The 18,703-nt window shown below is 40.8% G+C and overlaps 1 long non-coding RNA gene across 1 annotated transcript in view; it reads right to left on the bottom strand.

Annotated features, from left to right (window-relative positions):
- The window catches only part of LOC127537092 (uncharacterized), a 113,640-nt gene that overhangs the window by 60,772 nt on the left and 34,165 nt on the right, over positions 1–18,703 (bottom strand). The window lies entirely within an intron of this gene.

Consider the following 18,703-nt stretch of genomic DNA (forward strand, 5'->3'; position numbering starts at 1 on the left):
ACACCTTTCTGAGTAAATTACAGCATCGACTGCTTCCTGCACATGAGGCATTTGAGGACAGATGGTAAATAGTAGCGTCTCTCAGCAAGCGGATGTTGTAGCCTGTGCATCATTTATAGCAGGAATATCACACAAAAATCTAGTCTAAACTTATTATTAATCTTTATATCAATGCAACACTAGGGAAAAGGCAACTATTCATTAGCATGCATGGTTGATAAATACCACGCTGTACCAGGATAAAGTAAAGACAAGCAGCCACATCATGTACTTGGTTGCACCAGTGTTACCAGTGGAGAGGTTATGCATGTATTTTGCTGTATGAATGAACCATGAATCGGCCTTTGCTTGTTGTCCAAACATTTGCTCATGTTTGCTAACATTAGCCGCCTTTAGCTCGATGCTGCTGAGTAACCAGAGGTGAACGGATAATCGGGACGCTCTGGCAAAGTCCAGAATGACTGCAGGACCCAACACAGTCAGAGTTCATCAGATCTGCTGCACTGAGGCGGGCGGCCGCTGGTCTAAATAGTCGGCTGAGTAACAACAAGCGTTTGTACTTGTCCAACAGCTGACCCGTCTTCATACGCCTTGAAAGACATCGTGTCACCGCCGGTTACCGTCACTGCACACAGAAACAAACGGCATGTAAATCAGAAGCCGTTTGCGACATTAAGCTGATGCAAAATTACAGGTGTGCACATTCACCAGTAAATGAAAGGTTCCCGTTACGAACAAGAGTCTGAGTACATTATACGAGGCCTGAGATGCAAAGTCACCAGACCCGGCCGACTCAAACACGCCGCTTTGAAGTCAGATTGATGCCCCTCGAGATGCACACATCCATTTGCGGCTAATTGGTTGTCACGGTGCGAGTCGTTCGCCGAATTTGAATTCCTGCAATTTCATCAGGTCATGTGTTTTCATTTGTCTGTTTGCCACCATTTATAGAAATACATTTGGGTCAAATTCCACTATTTGCCATCAATTCAGAGGCAATTCTGTGCGGGTAAATGAAAGAGACGGAGGAGGGAATGTGTCTATTACAGCTGGTTTGGTGCTGAATGAGCTGCGTATGTATTTACTGTCTGCTGTTGTCCACCTGCACAAAGCCTGCAGGGGCAGAAACAGAGCGAATTGGGGGGAAAAAAACAACAAAAAAATAGGCCAACACAATGTCTATATGATAATGTGTGTGCTCGAGACAGCTGTGTGATGATAAATGGACTGATAGCCGATCTAGCTGAGCTTACACCCTCTAATTAGTTTTTAATTGACAGCCATTAAAGATCCCCGTTCCCAATCCTGATTATCTGTTGCACAGAGCAGCGATCTAACTGCCCCCTTCCCTCCCTCTCTTATTCATCTTCCCCGCTGCTGATTTGCATCATTTCTGTCTCTCGTGATAAAATATTGGAGCTTTTCTTTTATATTTATATTTGCGATATTCGTGTATTTGACACTCTTATCCAGTGGCATTAGCTGGAGACGGCTTAAATGACAGTGCGACTGCAAGAAATGAGTTTTTGAGGTTTTATCAGCACAATAATAATGTCCCATCATTAATGGCTGTTATACAGGTGGTAATTTACAATTAAATTCTATTACATTTTATATTTTCTAAGCCATTTGTCAATAGCATGGCTGCCACTAATGACAATTTTACTGATTATTCAATGAAACCAATTGATTAATTCCCCTCTAAACAGCAAAATGCTAATTTAATTCCAGTCCACTGTATTTTGACAAACTGCACAGCTGTTAATAAGGCAAGATGGTACAAAAAGGAAGCAAAACATACACATATAAAAGTGCAAAATTGTAGATTTAAACTGTCAACTGCCACATGATAAAAACAACAAAAATTAAAATTAAAAAAGGGCTGCAACTCCTGAATAAGTCCAAGTCTTTACTAAGCTTTGTAATGTCCTATGGGTAAGCTTTTGAAATTAGTTTTAATAATTTTTACAGAAACTGTAAAAACTGACAAAAGTCAGACGTTTTTCAGCTTTCCGACAGTCCTTGAACTAATCACAAGTGTAGTTCTGTTGGAAGAATTAACCAAATCCAAGCTTGAAAACTGCACATTTTTATCCAAATCATTTTATTCTACATGTTTCTGTTAAAAGTTGACCAAAAAAAGCAGCATTGTTTGCACCATTTATTTTGTAAAAGCAATTCAGAATTCTAATTTTGTTGAAGTCCATTGCATTCTGATAGACTGTATAGCTGTAAATAAGCCAAGCAGCATACAAAATGGAAGCAAACGTTTGCCAACAAAAGTGCAAAAACGAAGATTTAAAGTGGAAACTCCAGCATGATAAACACAAACATAACAAAGGATTGCAACTCTGGAATAAATCCAAGTTTCTACTTCTCTTTAGTTTGTTCATTAATCTTTGAAATTATTGTCTTATTGTTAACTTTTTCATAATATATTTAACAATTTTGAAAGAAATATAAAAACTTACAAAAGTCGCCTGTTTTCCAGCTTTCCAGCAGTCCTTGAACTAATCATGAGTGCAGTTTAGTTGGGAAAATTAATCAAATCAAAGCTTAAAAACTGCACATTTTTATCCAAATCATTTTGTCCTACAAAAAAAATCAATTTTTGCACCATTTATTCTGTAAAAACAACCTGAGAATTCTGATTGTTATACTATTGAGGGACTGTTTAGCTGAACTGAGTTGAACTGTAGTCTGGGCAGAAAAAAATACTAGTATGTAAAGAAATAAAAAATGCAAGTAGTACTACATCTATAGTATGTAGAGGCTCTATTATTTGTTTTATAACATTTGTTTGCACAAAATGCTGGACATGATTCTTGGTTTTGTCATATTTTGAAAAAAATATCAAAGAATATACCTTCTGCTTTATGTTTTTATGTGATTTTTGGCTCTATAACTGTCTCGTACTGCACAAAAGTCCATTTCCATTCTTCTCTACTCCTAATCATGCTTGTGTTATTTCTATAGAGGCGCAAGACTTTATATTACAGTGAAAATGAGCCCACAGTGAATAAAAAAAGAGCAAAAAAATGCCCATAAATTTAAGAGGATGAACAGAAAGGTGACTTAGTAGCTCCACTGTAGAGTTAGAGCTACGTGGCAACACCCCAAAAGACGACATCTTCACAGAACGCACGAGTTTAGACAATTAACTGTGCCACTGATTCGGAAGTAATAAGCTGAACGCATCCACAATGTTGTGTAGAATATCTGAATGCAAAGCAAAAAATAAAAAATATAAACAAAAGTGAGTGGCAGAGTAAATTAAAGTTGAAATGGGAAGCGGTCCTGCAGCAACGGGCACATTGAGAGTAATTTCTTTAAATATGTTGTTTGGGCACTTTATGGCTTTATAATTAGAGCACAGCACAGAGATGACAGCAAATAAGGGGAGAGAGATGCAACAAAAAAAGCCCAAGGTAAGATTCGAAAAGGGGAGTTTGGGATTCATGGTCCCTTTAGCCTCCTGGATAGTTCGAGCAACGTTCACTCATCTGTTGTCAGGAGTAGTTTCCATCATTTTGTATCCCTGCTTCATGAATATCGATGTTCACAACTGTATATTGTCTGTAAATCACATCTCTGATACCCTCTTGGTCAAAGAACTCTAAAAAGAAGTCGGTTTAAACATTTATATGCATGTAAAATTCACATATATACAAAGCCCTTGAGCATAATACTGCCACCACCATGCTTGATGGTAGGTATGACATTCTTGGGGTTACTTGCCTCACCTTTGTTTTCCGGAAGACCGTTAATAACTTTGTCAAAGAACCAAAATTCATGATTGTTTTTCATCCAAAGACGCATATATTTTAATGACTATCACAAAAATTTTGAGAGTCAGAAATTTGTGAAAGAACCAAAATGGATGCTTGTTTTTCACGACAAAGACTGCATGTTAGCTTTTGTGTATCATCTATGAATCGTTCCAAGATGCACTCTTGGTCCATAAACTAAAAAATAAAAAATAAAAAAACAACAATCTTATACATTCATCTGCATGTAAAGTTCGCTTGTGTCTGTACAGTGGACCTGGTGTTTCTGTCTTGTTTCATGCATTCAGAGTGGAGGATGGCACAGAACTCATTTCACGAAGTTTGAGGACGACAGAATGATAAGTGTTGACAGGATCGTGACACTCTCTGTTGTTTGTTTTTCTGCGAGGTGTCGCTGTCTGTATGAGTGTGTGTGTTACTGACACACAGACTGTCGAGCATATGCGATCGGCTTTTCATCCCTTCGAGTCTCTGCCTGTGATTAGTCATGAGCAGACTGGCTAGTCAAAGAAAGTGAGAGTCCAGTGTTTGTGCCACACCTACACCAGTCCATACGTACTGCATGAAGGGCTTAGCAGGACCAAAGCATCACAGGAAGTCCTCGTATTTCTTTCAAACATAGTCTCATTAAAGGCCCCGTTACAGATGACTGACAAGGCGGTTTGGGATCATCTCCGAGGCTGTTGGAGGGTTTTATGAGCCTGGGGGGCTTTGGGGAAAAATAATATCAAGAAACGCAGGAGGATGTAATTTTACAACTAATCTGAAGGTATTAAACTCCCACCCCCACCCCCACCCCAAAAAATGAGGCATACATCCCAAAAGGTGACTATTATTGAAAATCAGAAAGACACGCTGATACCAAATGGAGAAAATGTCACAAAGCTCTACATCAGCTTCAATCATTCATTTGCAACTAAAGGAAAAGCAATTTTTTTACAGTTATCAAGTATTCTAATAATAGTTCACCTCGTGGTTGCTTGCTTACATGCATACAATGTTTTTGATCTTTTGCTTTGCATGTTTTGTGTAGCAGGATTTATTGTTAGCATTTGTTAGCACCAGATTTTGGTAGCAGCTTTAAATAATTATAGGAGTGTTTTCAGTAATGTTTTCAGTGTTTTTTCAAAAAGAACCCTCTGAAATCTGTACAGTTTCTAGGTGTTTTTTTTATCATTAAAAAAAACACAACGTGGTGGAGGAATGTGACCATCAGTCGTGGTTTGTCTGTCTGTCTGTTAGCAACATCACACAAAAACGTCTCAACAGATTTAGATGAAATTTTCAGAGAAGGTCAGAAATGACACAAGGGCGAAGTGATTAGATTTTGGCAGTGATGCAACTTACAGTCTGGATCCACGGACTTGTTAAAGATTTCTGTATCATTGCGAGATAGCGGCACAGCGTCACTGTAACCATGACAACAAGTGAACACTATGTCAGCTGCCTGCTGACGATCACATGATTGCGATCCTTCTACAAGGATTTATCGGGACTTATCCGTCAGAAATGATACAAGGAACAACTGATTAAATTGTGGGGGTGTTTCCGAGTCCCATCAATGCTTCTTATTTAGGTCATGCAATTTGGTATCCATACATGACGATCACATGCAGAACACACGCCTGTGCTCAGCGCGAGGTCTTTTTTTTTTTTTATTAAAGATTTCATCCCTCAGAAATGATACAATGACTGAGCAGCCTTGGCGGAGTACTGGGCTCTGAGTGCTTTTCTTATTTACTGCAATACAAAGTTCTGCACTTCCATGGAAACAGAACAACAATGACTGGAAATAGAGAGAACTGAAGCATGTTTTCTGTGCAGAATGTGATGCCATAAATCACAGTCCAAGTGTTGAAAGGGGTTACCAACAGTGGAAAAAGAAAGACGGTGGTTCCACATGGCACAGATATTTTACTCATGTTTTTACACTTTAAACATATTGAAAACGACTTTACAAACATATTTCATCGTGCTGACTGTATCTTCCAACAACCTGATTCTCTGTATTTCATTTTGAGCCACAATTGAGATATTTTATTAGCCAAGTATGCTTTATATTTCTACAAATGTTCACCTGAATACTGAATTTTTGTCAGGTGACTGTTTATCATGGTTTATCAGTTGCATTGGAGAGCACAGAATCTTAGTTTGTTATAGAATCTGGTGCAAATGGTTTATTATTGGCACATTTTGAGTTTGACGTGTAAAATAAATATATTTTGATGAAATATCACAGACATCCAACATAATATGTTCAAAAAGCGTCCAGCAACTAGTTTTGTTTGTACAGTTCCTGGCTCAGAAAAAAGGGTGTATTTTTGCTGATTTTAAAAGATAAGTTAACAAATGATACCTTCAAGGACCACTGAAACAAAGACAATTCTTCCTGCTTTGTATTTTGTAATTTTGCTGTGTTTTTTTTTTGTAAAGACAGCGTTACTTTAAAGCTTGCAGGTGGATTTACCGGTTCAGGATTAATTTCACGGATTGGAAAAAAAAAAACCACTCACACATTGGATAACGGTGTGTGCAGTTCGACGCAAATCCTGATGTTTTAGCTTTCCTTTTACTAAAAAACATATTTCTCACTTCAATAGTTGTGTTAAATCTCACCAATAATGACTTCATTTCATGCACTTTTTATTTTATTATCATTTTTAAACATTCTCGGATTATTTTAAGAATGTAAAATGCGTAGTAATTTAGTAATAATAGTATAAAATTGAGAAATTTGCCTTCAGAAAACCTAAATAATCATCTCTGGAGTGTGAAAATGATCGAGCGCATAACAATCCTCTGCTGTCAAACACTCGTGGAGTCATGGGACGCCGAGCCTGAGGCCACAGTGAAGCCTCCTCTGCAGTGTGAAGGAGCATCGGGGTGCTGGATGGAGCCGCAGGCAATCAAAGCATCTGTTTATTGTCTTCAGCCAAAGCATCCGTCAGATCAAAGAGGCTGCGAACTCTGCCCGCGAGTCTGCAGCTTCCCGTTCGCACTGCCAAACAACCTGCAACACCTGTAACACCGACGCACAACTGCACTGGAATTCAGCAAAATTATTGGAGAATAGAGCAGAGAGTGGGAAGGAAAGAGGAAACGGCACGGAAAAAGGTGGAAGTTGGAAGAAATGCGGGGAAGGCAGATGGATAGCAAAGATGAAAAGAGCGAAATGGAAAGAAACCAGGAGCCAAATGCGACTTAAAGGACCAGAATCCCGAGGCAACGAGCTTTGGAAGCGTAGAAGCGATAAGATATCCGCGGTGATGGGATGACTGGAGGTTCGGAGCTGCTGATGTGTTCGAGGGCTGAGCGTTATTAGAGGTCATCTCGGCGGATTACAGAGCCAGAGTTCAGCGCACAACGGTGCCATGCAATTTACCTCCATGAAAAATAGATGCAGCCGAGGAATGAAGTGACACATGCACTTACAGACGGAGACGGACGAGAGGCCGGACGGTCGAGAAAACAAACCGAGATGGTAAACGTGCACGAGAGCGTGTCTGAAACTATAACATACATGGCAATGCTGGTATTTTCTATTAACCCCCTGAACTGTGAAACTGGGTGAGAGGCTTGAAAGGGGTTTCATCTTTAAGAAATCATCGAAATGAAACAGTTTCTCAGAGCGAGAAACTGGAAAATCTCGACGGTCCTTGAACTAATCATGTTTGACGTGCAGTTCTGGTTGGAAAATTGACCAAATCCAAGTTCAAAATCATGTTTTTCTACATTTGTCATTGACAACATTTACCAAAAATGTTGTTTCCACCAGATTTTGTAAAAACCAAAATTCTGACGGCTCACTTGAACTGCAGGCAGTGTCTACACACAATTGTAGCATGTTTTTCCACTAATAGTGAAGTTTTGTGGCAAAAATGTTGTACGTCTTGATTCCGACCCCCCGAGCACATCTGATTGTTGTGGGCCAAAGTAAGTCAAATCATATAAAAACTCAAATTTAGATCTCAGTTTCTTTCAGTCACACATATAGCTAAACAAACGTGGTTCTGAATGGTCACCGTCAACCTGAACCGCCACATTCAGGAGTCTGCAGCCTCTAAACCATCAGGGACTGTCTGCTCAGTGCTCCATCCCACAATATCCAAACAGCAGCTCCATTTAGCTCTTGTATTTTATATCACTGGGTTGTTTATTACAGCTGGCAATCCTTCACTTAAGCCCTTGGCAGCACAGCGGACTGTGGCATCCGCTGTACGGCTAATTTGATTCAAGTTGCTGTCGACTGACTCGTGTTGATTCTGCTGCTCCAACACCAGGATATAATTTTCCTCTTGGGAGACTAGGACAGTTCTGTGGCTCGACATCTCCGGACCGACCACCCCCCCCCCATTACAGAAACAACGTATTAGTAACACAAATTCCTGCAAGTTCAGCTGTGGGCCTCCGACCGCAAAAATCGCCATAAATAAATTTTAAAAACCACGAGAGGCTCCCCTTAAGTGACCCGTGATGGCCGTGCAGTAAAATGTGCATGTGTGACCGCAGGGCTGGCCGAGGCAGCCGCTTCTCCCTCCTGCTTTTTGTTGACAGAAGATAATTTGGTTTTGACAGCAGATGCTGGCCGTCCTCTCCTGTGCCCCTATTAGAGCCGGAGAGGTATCGGCTCTGACAAGCAGAGGGGCGAACGTGGAAAAGCTCCCTGAACAGAAGCCATTCTTCAGCCTCTCCTCTCCATTCACCGGCCCAGCAGGCAGCTGGATGTTCCCTCCACCTTTTCTGTTTCTTTCCTCCTTTTCGAATTTAAATTTTGGGCAAAAATAGATGGAGCCGAGGCAGAAGGGACCGGACGGTTGTGAAAACAAGCTTGGCGAGATGGTAAATGTGCATGAAAAAGTGTCTCAAACTATCACATCCATGGCAACCCTGCTGTTTTCTATTAAAGCTCTGAACTGCAAAACTCAGATGCAGGTTTGAAAAGTGTTTCATCTTTAAGAAATCGACAAAATGACAGCATTTATTGTAGTGGGAAATCTGAACAGCTGAAAAAATCTTGATCTTTCTGCAGTCTAACCAAATCCAAGTTTAAAATCAAGTTATTCTACATGTCCCCTTTACAAATTCGTCTTAGATTCAGTGTTTTCACCAGATACTGCTAAAAAAAAGATGAATAAATACATCACAGACTATTTGGTTTAACTGCAGGCAGTGTTTACACTCAGTGGAGGTGGGATAAGTATTAAAACAGTTGAGAAAAAAAACAGTGAAATATTTGAAGTATGGATTAATCAGAGCCAAAAACTGGAAAAACAGAAAAAATTGTCAGAATTTGAAATTTCCGATGGTTCCTGAACCCATCATCTGAGGCATGCAGTCCTGGCGACAAAATTAATCAAATCCAAGTTTAAAATCGTGAGTCTCCATGCCTCATTTAAAAGGAATAAAGAAATAAAATAATTATTATATTTAAAAAAAAGAGTAAAATTTGAAGACTTTGTTGAACTGCAGGCAGTGTTTACACAAAGTGGAGGTGAGACGAGTGAGACAAGACAAATTCAATTTTCGGTCCTCGAACTAATCGTGTATGACGTGCAGTTCTATCTGGAAAATACACCAAATCCAGATTTCAAATGAGGTTATTCCTCATGTCTCATTCACAGATTGACCAAAAACAAACTATTTTCGCCAGATTCTGTTAAAAACAAAAAGTAAATTAAAGGACTACTTGACTGAACTGCAGGCAGAGCAGACAGGATACAAGTATAGAAACACTTTCTTCGTTTTTTTCCAGTACTTTTTTCCAATTTTGGAGAGCAAATAATCAAAGAAATTCTACTTCTATTCTTCGTATCGTGGTGATTTGTGGAAGCACATCTTTTATAAACTGCACAGAAGACATTTCTGAGTTCTTCATGCTTGTTCTGTTTCCACAGAGGTGCAGGACTTTATGTTGCAGTAAAAATGAGCCTACAGTAGTGAGAGGCAGATCTTAGTCTGGTGTTTAGCACCATCATATTTACAGAGGACAAATTGTACCAGTGTTTTTCCCACACTTACACTAGCTTAGGCTGACTTCTGACATTTACTGCTTCAGGCCTGGACGAGGGTCTTCTGAATGCTCGCACAATCAAGCAGGTATTTGCGCACATATATACACATCTCCAGCCAATCCTCAGGGAGAAGCAGCCCCTATATCCTTTTAATATTTTATCTCCTTGACTGGAGGCCTCATGTTTTATTGAGCCGGTCGCTGCCGTCGGAGGGGATGTACTACATTATGCGCCATCATTTATAAATGACCGCCAATCAACGTCTAATGTTCGCTAAACAGACTCCTATCAATACCTCGCAGAAACCACAAAACTCTCAGTTCCAGCCTGAGGAGACGAGCTGCTGTTAATGAAAAAAAAAAAAAAGAGCGAAAAAGTTAGCAGCGGCAGCTCTCACATGCTCATAATTTACACGGAGGGGGATTTCAGCTCCCACTGGTTTACTTTGCTCCTCTTAATGTGAACTTCTGACATGAATATTTTACTTTGTTCTGTTTTTCCCTGCTCGCAGAGGCACAAACACACTTAGAAACCCTCCCCGAACCCGGAGGCGGGTGAACGGAGGGCAGCGGAATAACACACATTTCTGTCATCGGCTCTGGAGTCCTGAAACAAAACTCTTCTGCTTCTCCAAACACTCGGTGACGCGAGGTGATGCCACTTTTAGTCTCCATAACTTGGCCCTTGATCACTGTAATCAAACATAGGCAGCATCAGCCTGAAGCTCCCGTAATTATGGGCTGCTCAGGCCTCAGCGAGAAAGAAAGGAAAAAAAAAAAGAAAAGCCCGACGTGCACCTGCCTGCGCGCCGGTACACAATCGCGATTTCAAAAAAAAGCAACAAAACACATCCACACAAGAACACGCTGAAGTGTGCGTGTGTGTGCGTGCGCGCTCGACTGCACGCTCAGCACAGACGGAGCCTCGGTAAAAGACACTAATGAGTCCAATGAGACTGAGGGGAAAACAGCTCCTGAAATCTACACCACAGTAAAACACCTCAGAGAGAGAGAGAGAGACGGGGGAAGGTGGTGGTGGGGGAGGGAGGGAGTCAGGGAGGGTGAGGAGGGCGGGGATGGGAGGAGCCTCAGAAGTGAAGAAGAAGAAGAAGAAGGAAGAAAGAGGCGATAAAGATAGACCGAAGGAGGAGGGAAATGGTTGTGGCGGTGGTGGTGGGCTGCCAGGGCCCCAGCGATGCGATTGCCAGCTGTAACCATGGTAACAGGTTCCCATGGTGGATGTGTGGTGCAGCCGGTGAGTGTTGGGGTGCTAAGTGTGTGCGGAGGGGGAGCCGGGTAGTTGGGGTTTTTTTTGTCTTTCTTTTTGGCGAGCGTCCTGCCTTTATCAGCTGCCCGGCAGAGGAGTGCCTTATGTAAGCTCCGTGTTTTTTAAAACAAAAAGACGTGGTCCAGTTACATAAAACATCAGATTTTTCCAAGAACCGGAATTGTGAACAAGAGGCGCTGCTTTTCCAAATGACCGGCAGCGATTCAGTGGCCTTGATGAATGAAGAAGCTCCGGGCCAGTGTTGGTCCACATCTACAGTAGCCCCAGAGCCAGATCTTAGCAAATTTCCAGCCAATGGGAAGCCTGGATGATCGGGGTTCAGCGGTGATGTCACCCTGTAGCACTACACGCCAGTTTGGAACTACTGAACCGGGTCCGTAAACAACAATGGCTGATTAATTGCTTTCTAATGAGTCGGCTATAAATGGGTCGACGTTGCATTCTTGTAGCATCGGAGATAATGTGGGCCCTCTTTGTGTCTGACAATCCCGGGTTGAGTTCATTTAGCTTAATTGGTGGCTTTCAGTGGAGCCAATGTTTCTATAAACGGCATACAACACCTTAGCGAGAGGAGCTTTATGTCAAGTTGGCGTAACTCCAACAAATGTGGCTTTTGTGTCTCTGCAGGTTCTGCCAACTTAGAAAAGATTAGGGAAAATGAAGCATATGTTGGGGCGAAATGCACGAGTCTACTGCAGCTTTCAAAACAAGCACGATTTTGGCATGAATTATGCTTCTCTTGGAGTCTGATTAGAAGTAAGCACAAGATTCTAAGAATGGCAACGATTACAGGAGGCTACTTTCGATAAAAGTGTCCATAAAAGAAACTACCATTCAAAAGTTTGGGTTTTTTCAATGGTAAATGACTATTCTAGCTAATCTAGCTGGAAACAGCTGGTTTTTAATGAAATATATACATAGGGGTACAGAGGAACATTTCCAGCAACCATCACTCCTGTGCTCTAATGCTACATTGTGTTAGCTAATGGTGTTGAAAGGCTAATTGATGATTAGAAAACCCTTGTGCAATTATGTTAGCACATGAATAAAAGTGTGAGTTATCATGAAAAACATGAAATTGTCTGTGTGACCCCAAACTTTTGAACAGTAGCGTACATACAGTACCTGTCAAGTTGTCATATGGGTCATTCCAGGTGAAATGACCAGATATTCCTTGGGGGTGTTGCTGCACCATTTTCAAATTAGTCCTAAATTTGTATGCCATTAGATAGTTACAAAAGTACTTTCTACGCAAAATTGTAGGCCTGTAGCTCAAATAGTTTGAGTTGTGCGGGTCTGAAATTTTCAGAATTTGGGCTATAAAAAGCCTCGCCAGCGTTTTCTGTATCTTTAAGTGGTTATTTCTCAGCCTCTAGACATACCAGAGAGCTGTGAGTTGGTAAACAAGGCCTCTGCATGTAGCTAGTGCCCCACAAACATCCTCAGGTGTTTCCCTACACTCTGCAGGCCATGGGGGCTTGCTAAAAATGCTAAAAAAATTAAGAGATACCTACTCACGAGTGGGGTTTGGGACCTTAAAAGTACTAGAAATACTGCACAGAAGTGTTCTAACACCCCTGGGTTCCATTCTACACAAACTTTTGTGATAACTTAGCAAACTGGAGCTTTCTAGGTACCTCAGTTTGGAAAATATGAGCTCCCAAAGCAGTTTGTTAAAATGAAGATAACAATATATGAACCAGAAATATGATCTATACATTTTTAATGTGGTAAATGACTATTATTGTTGGAGCATCAGTCATAACAATGTTGAATAGCTATTAAATTGCTGAATAAATTCTTTTTCATAACTGAAAAAATTAAAATTGTTGTTGACTGTTCATTTTGAAAGTCTTTCCAAATGGCCTTTTTTCGGTTTTGCTTTCTCACCAGCTATTATTCAGCTTATTACAAGCTGCGATCAGCTGCACAACCCCAATCACTGTTCACCATCTATTCATGGTTTGTGTTTGCATATCAGTGTATTTGTGTGTCACGTTGTTAATCCTTCACTGTATGGCTGCTGGAGTGTGTTTGCTCACTGGTCATTAAAGCAAAGCCAGGAAATGCACAGTACTTGCCCACTGGGCCCCGAGACGCACATATGACAGACCGCTCCTCGTGGACAAAAGCCAGCATGTGTGGTTCCACTTGCATGCATGACTGTTTATGGACCGCGTCCAGTTTGCTCTGTGAAGCATAAATATGAAAAAAAAAATGCAGAAAAAAAAGCTGGTGGTGGCAGCAGCGACCACCACTGGGAAAACCAGAGGAGGAAAAACAATTTATTAGCTTCAAAATAGAGTGTCCATCATGAATGCATGGGGGAGCGGTCCTTTTGTTACAGGCAGTGGGGGGATTTGTGTACAAAAGAGGGCACAAGAAGGCAGGTAAAATGTTGTTTTCACTTAATTTTCCTTAAAAACGACGACTAACAAGGGGAAGCCTTTTCTCTGGCTGCACGACAACAGCAGCTCTCCTTCTCCAACCACACTCACTCTCCATATAATCACCAGCTATGACATTTAACAGTAAGTAATGCTGCTATTATGACAGCTATTGAGATTATGTCCTACTGCGGTAACTTTCAAGCGATAATGTTTTATGAAGGATGTAAAAACTCATATTTTGGATTTAGACTGAAGATGTCCATATGGTGCAGTTTTTCCTGCCAAAACAAATTCCTAAAAGTTGTTATTTATGATGATTTTAACTGTATATCCTCTAATTACTGCTTCTGGCAAAGAATCGCACAAACGCTACAGAGTTGTGTTCAAAAATACATTTTCAAAAGAAAACAGTATGATTTTAAATGTTATTTAAAGAAAACATATATATATAAAATTCCAGATAAAACATTAAAATAATGATGGTTTTTAAAACGATTAATTTATATATAACAAAAAAAAACCAATATTATAGTGGCCAATCAAAGTACGGCTGACTGCACTGAGTTGATGTATTCTTGAGCTAGTACTGCACCTAACTATTATTTTTTCATCAATTAACAGTGTTTTATTTGGATTAGTTGATTAATGTAACGACTGATTTATTAATTATTCTAGAGATTCTAACTTGTAAAAGATGCAAAGAAAGCAAGCTATTTTCCTAGACCTAACAGTATAGTTCCAGAAAATGAGTGAAAACTGAAAGTAAATCTCGAGAGAAAGCTGCTAAGGTTAGTGACTGGTAAAACGGGGCTTCTCGCGTAGCACCTTGGGCTGGTAGCCTGGCTTCTTGAATGGATAGTGTACCACCCGAGGTCACTGGAGCCTGTTCTTGGGTAACTGGTGTTGTTGGAGCCAGTATTTGAGAACCTGGTGTTGCTGGAGGACCTTGGGTTGGTGGGTGACCTTGGGCTGGTGAAGGATCTTGGGCTTCTGTGGGACTTTGAGAATCTTGGGTTGCTGCGGTACCTTTGGCACTTGGAGCACCTTGGGGAACTGCAGCACATAGGGTTGCTGGGGGTCCTTGGGTCACTGGGGGGACTGCAGCTCTTGGGTGACCATGGGTGGAAGTCTGAGACTCACGGTTTTTCATTCATCCATTACAGCTCAAAGTCCAGTTATCTGGGTGAAAGTCTGGCCACCCCTTCCTACTTTTACAACCCGGCTAATGACACTAAAGGTCACAAATTAAGTTTATTTCAAGATGAAATCATGCTCCTCTCAAAACTCAGGATGTCTAGTCAATGAGACAACTCTGACGAGATTGGTATCTGTGCAAACCCACGCCCGGCTCTTTGTTTACATCCGCTATCAAGCAAAAGATGACATGAAGAAAAGCCACAATAACAGCTGACAGATGCTCTTCTGGAGTGTAGGATCACTGTCCTTCTATATCTCAGCTTAATTTAACACTTGTTTGCTGGCCTAAGCTTTATGAGCCTAGTAGTAGTCTCTGTCATGGCATGTCTTTACTAGCTAAACTCTAATATTACTGTCTGCAAAAAAAATCTGTGAAGAAATTAACTGAGGATGCGGTTTAGCTGAATAGGGTGTAATTTTCTGGAGACAGGATTAAGAAATGGAATCAGATAATATACGCTGTATAATGATTTATTACTTACTTTTGTTAGTTATGGATTTTGCTACCGTGTCGTTGAGTTTGGATAAGGAGTTTAGTTGTTTTGTTTAGCTAGTTTTGTAATTATGCTAGCATTTGTTGGCTTTTATTCCTCTATTAAGGAGGCAGAGTCTTGGAGGAGTTATGTGACGATCAGCGTTGGTTTGTCTGTTGGCAACATTATTCAATAACAGACTGACAGATTTGGATAAAATTTTCAGAGAAGGTCAGAAATGATACAAGGACCAAAGGTTTAGATTTTGGCAGTGATGCGGCTTATAGTCTGGATCCACAGATTTGCTCAAGATTTCTGTATTGCGAGATAGCGGCATGGCATCACTGTAACTATAACACCAAGTGAGCGCTACGTCAGCTGCCTGCTGACGTTCACATGATTGCGATCCTACTACAAATCGAGTGCTGTGGACTTATTGGGACTTATGCATCGGAAATGATACAAGGAACAATTGATTAAATTGTGGGGGTGTTTCTGAGTCCGATCAGTTCCTGCTGCCTGCTATATACATTTAGGTCATCCGTACATAACGTATACATGCATAACACATACCTGTGCTCAGCGTAAGGTCATTTTGCTTGTGGGTACATTTATATTAAATGGCCTTATTGTATAGTGCCATGATTTCTGAAACTAATTTTTTTAAAGATTTCAGCCATCGGAAATGATATGACTGAGCAGCCTTGCCTGTCTGAGTGCTTTTCTTGGTTGGTTCTTTAATTTAGCAACTCCCACCAGCTCCATTTCTTTGTTGTATTAAAACTATTTTATTTTTGCTAATTTTGTCACTAAGCAATAAACTGATTTACAAAACCAATGACACCATTTTTTTTGTTAATCCTCGCTGACCCTAGAGAGTTGGGTCATAACAATGATAATGTATGCGATCAAGCTCATATTGACAACCGACGGTCTGTTAAACATTTAGTGAATGAAAAGGAAATATTGTGGTTATGTACTGAAATCTTTTTACATCATCTTAAATTCAACATTTTCTGGTTCTCAGAAAGGCCACAGTAGCTCCTGCAACTGGCAATAAAATGTAATTCCTACTAGGCTCGGCTCATCATTACACAGATGAAGGACTTCTTCTGGTGTTATTTTTTTTAATAAAACACCAGTTTCAGCCTTTTATCAGCCGACAGCGATGCCAGTGTAACCCTTGCACCATGCGCCTCGCTCGCGGTGCCACTACCAGCACCTCCTGCAGCCCTGCAAAGCCTCAGATGCAGGGCCTGATCCCTTTAAGTCCACTGTTTGCTGGGGGTCAAAACAATGGACCACAGATTCTCGGATAACACTCGAGGCAAAGGTCAGTGCTGGGGAATAAGCAGGATCCATTATGTTCCTGCTATCGAGCATAGCGAGACACCACAAACGCACACACACTCGGCGTGAACACAACTCGCATCCAGCATCACAGTCCAATTGGACATGTGAAGAATGAATTATTCCTGCCCATCTATGAAATCTGGGATGCGTGTGGGCGTTTGCAGCTTGCCGCAGGCGTGCTTGTAAGTGTTAAAATGTGTATTTATGAACTGTGTTAAGGATGGATCACAATGTGAGCGAGAAAGAAAGGCAGAGAAAACATCATTTGTAGCATTTAAAGGTAAAGCGTCTCCATATAGAGTATTAAGAAATTGAGTTTGCTGGAAAATTATGAATGAGAGAATCAATAGCAGGGATTATGCTGTTTAGCTGCTTTCTCCATTTTGCCATTTTCTTTTAGATTTTATTGGACCGCAAACCTGCACAACTCTTGAATTTGGAGCAAATAATAGCAGGAAGCCAAATGGTCCGTGCTGTTTTCAATGGCTTAAATGCATTTATTTATAAGCCAGAACTGGAATGAGGCATCACACCTAATTTCACAGTGAAATATTCATGAAGAGTTCCTCCATGTAGCATGTTTAATGTCAGCAGTGTGTCTTCCTACTGTAAAAAAGAGATAAAAGACAGTCATACTGTACTCTGCAGAGAGGGGGGATGGTGGGGAATCAGCTGGAGGAAGTGTTAAAAAAAACACAAGAGTAGAAGTTGATATTGTGCATTATAATGATATTTGCCGGGTAAAGCGGCCGCAATTATTCAAGCTTCTTTGTCAACGCGTATTATTTACTGTATAATGGCTTTAAAATGCCCTCATTTCAAATAACACACAGGTGGAGGCAGGCAGAGGAAAAGGAGGAGAATGGAAGAGGAGGGAAAAGATCTCCAGTTGTTATTGTCTTTGCCGGCAAATGTGCCTTTTTGCCAGGATGTAATTTGGCCCGATCCATCACAGAGCAGTAATGAGGTCTAATGCTAGAGCCCACTGTGTCCTAATGACACTTTGGCTGTCCCATTGCCAAACCCACTCGTTCCAGCCGTGGACCCCTGCTGGACCTCGGGCAGCTGGGACTTGGCATCTGACCTTTAGCGAGACAGCCCCCTACATCACGGCTCAAACCACAGCAACAGGACAAAACCCTGGTTTATGAGCTGGAATGCAGCTAGGCAGATGTCTCAATCGGAGGAGAGCTGCTGGTTAACAGATCAAATTGATATTTCAGTTCCTCTGATTTTTCTACAAGGTTAACTGGACCAAGTATTGACCTGTTGAGATAAAGATGGAGGTTCTCTCATGAGAAAAGACAGCTTCTTACAACTGAATTTAATACCATAAATGTGAAAGAAAATTAGGCAATCCATGCTGCTTTCAGCCTGTTAATACACTGTACTGTCCACTTTGTGTTTGCTAATTTTTCTTTTTGATGCTAAGGCTAGACAAATCCCCTGAAAAACTATATTCGCACAATATGGTGTTGGTTCCCCTCATGCCCCCAAAGCATCTCTGATCTACAATTCTACAATTTCATTTAGCAGGCGCTTTTATCCAAAGTGACGTACATCTGAGAGTAGAAGCCTTAGGTCTCTGAAGGTGGAAATGGGTACCAAGATGTTAGCAGAAGATTCTTTAAGACCTGGAGATTAAAAGGTGGAACTTGGAACTTTTGGTAGCTAATTCCACATTTGATTGAGATCTGGTGAATTTAGAGGCTGAGTCAACATCTTGAACTCTTGTTCATGATCCTAAAGTGCTTGTTTTTCTTCATGCAAAGACTAGATTAAGCTCCTATATTAATACATCAGTTAGCCACAACATTAATACCAGCTGACTAATATTGTATAGGTTCCCCTAGTGCCTCCAAAACAGTTTTGACCTGTTGATTCTAATACCATAAAGGCGCAAGAAAATTGGACAATCCAGGTTGCTTTCAGCCTGTTCATCTTCTTGATGCACTTTTCCATTCAACTTTTGTAAGCTTGTTATTCTTTTTAATACTAAGACGAGATTAATCCTCCAAAAACGATAAAATACACCAACCAGCTACAACAGTTTCCCTTGTGCCACCAAAGCAACCCTGATATGTAAAGGTCTAGTCACTCAAGGTTGTAAGACATTCAGAAGTTAGCAGAAGGTCATAGAATCTTAGAATTTGAGAGGTGTAATTTGTTTTTTCAACAAATCCCAGAGATGCTATCGGATTGGA

The sequence above is a fragment of the Acanthochromis polyacanthus genome, chromosome 1 (genome assembly GCF_021347895.1).
Source record: "Acanthochromis polyacanthus isolate Apoly-LR-REF ecotype Palm Island chromosome 1, KAUST_Apoly_ChrSc, whole genome shotgun sequence".
In the NCBI taxonomy this organism is placed as follows: Eukaryota; Metazoa; Chordata; class Actinopteri; family Pomacentridae; genus Acanthochromis; species Acanthochromis polyacanthus.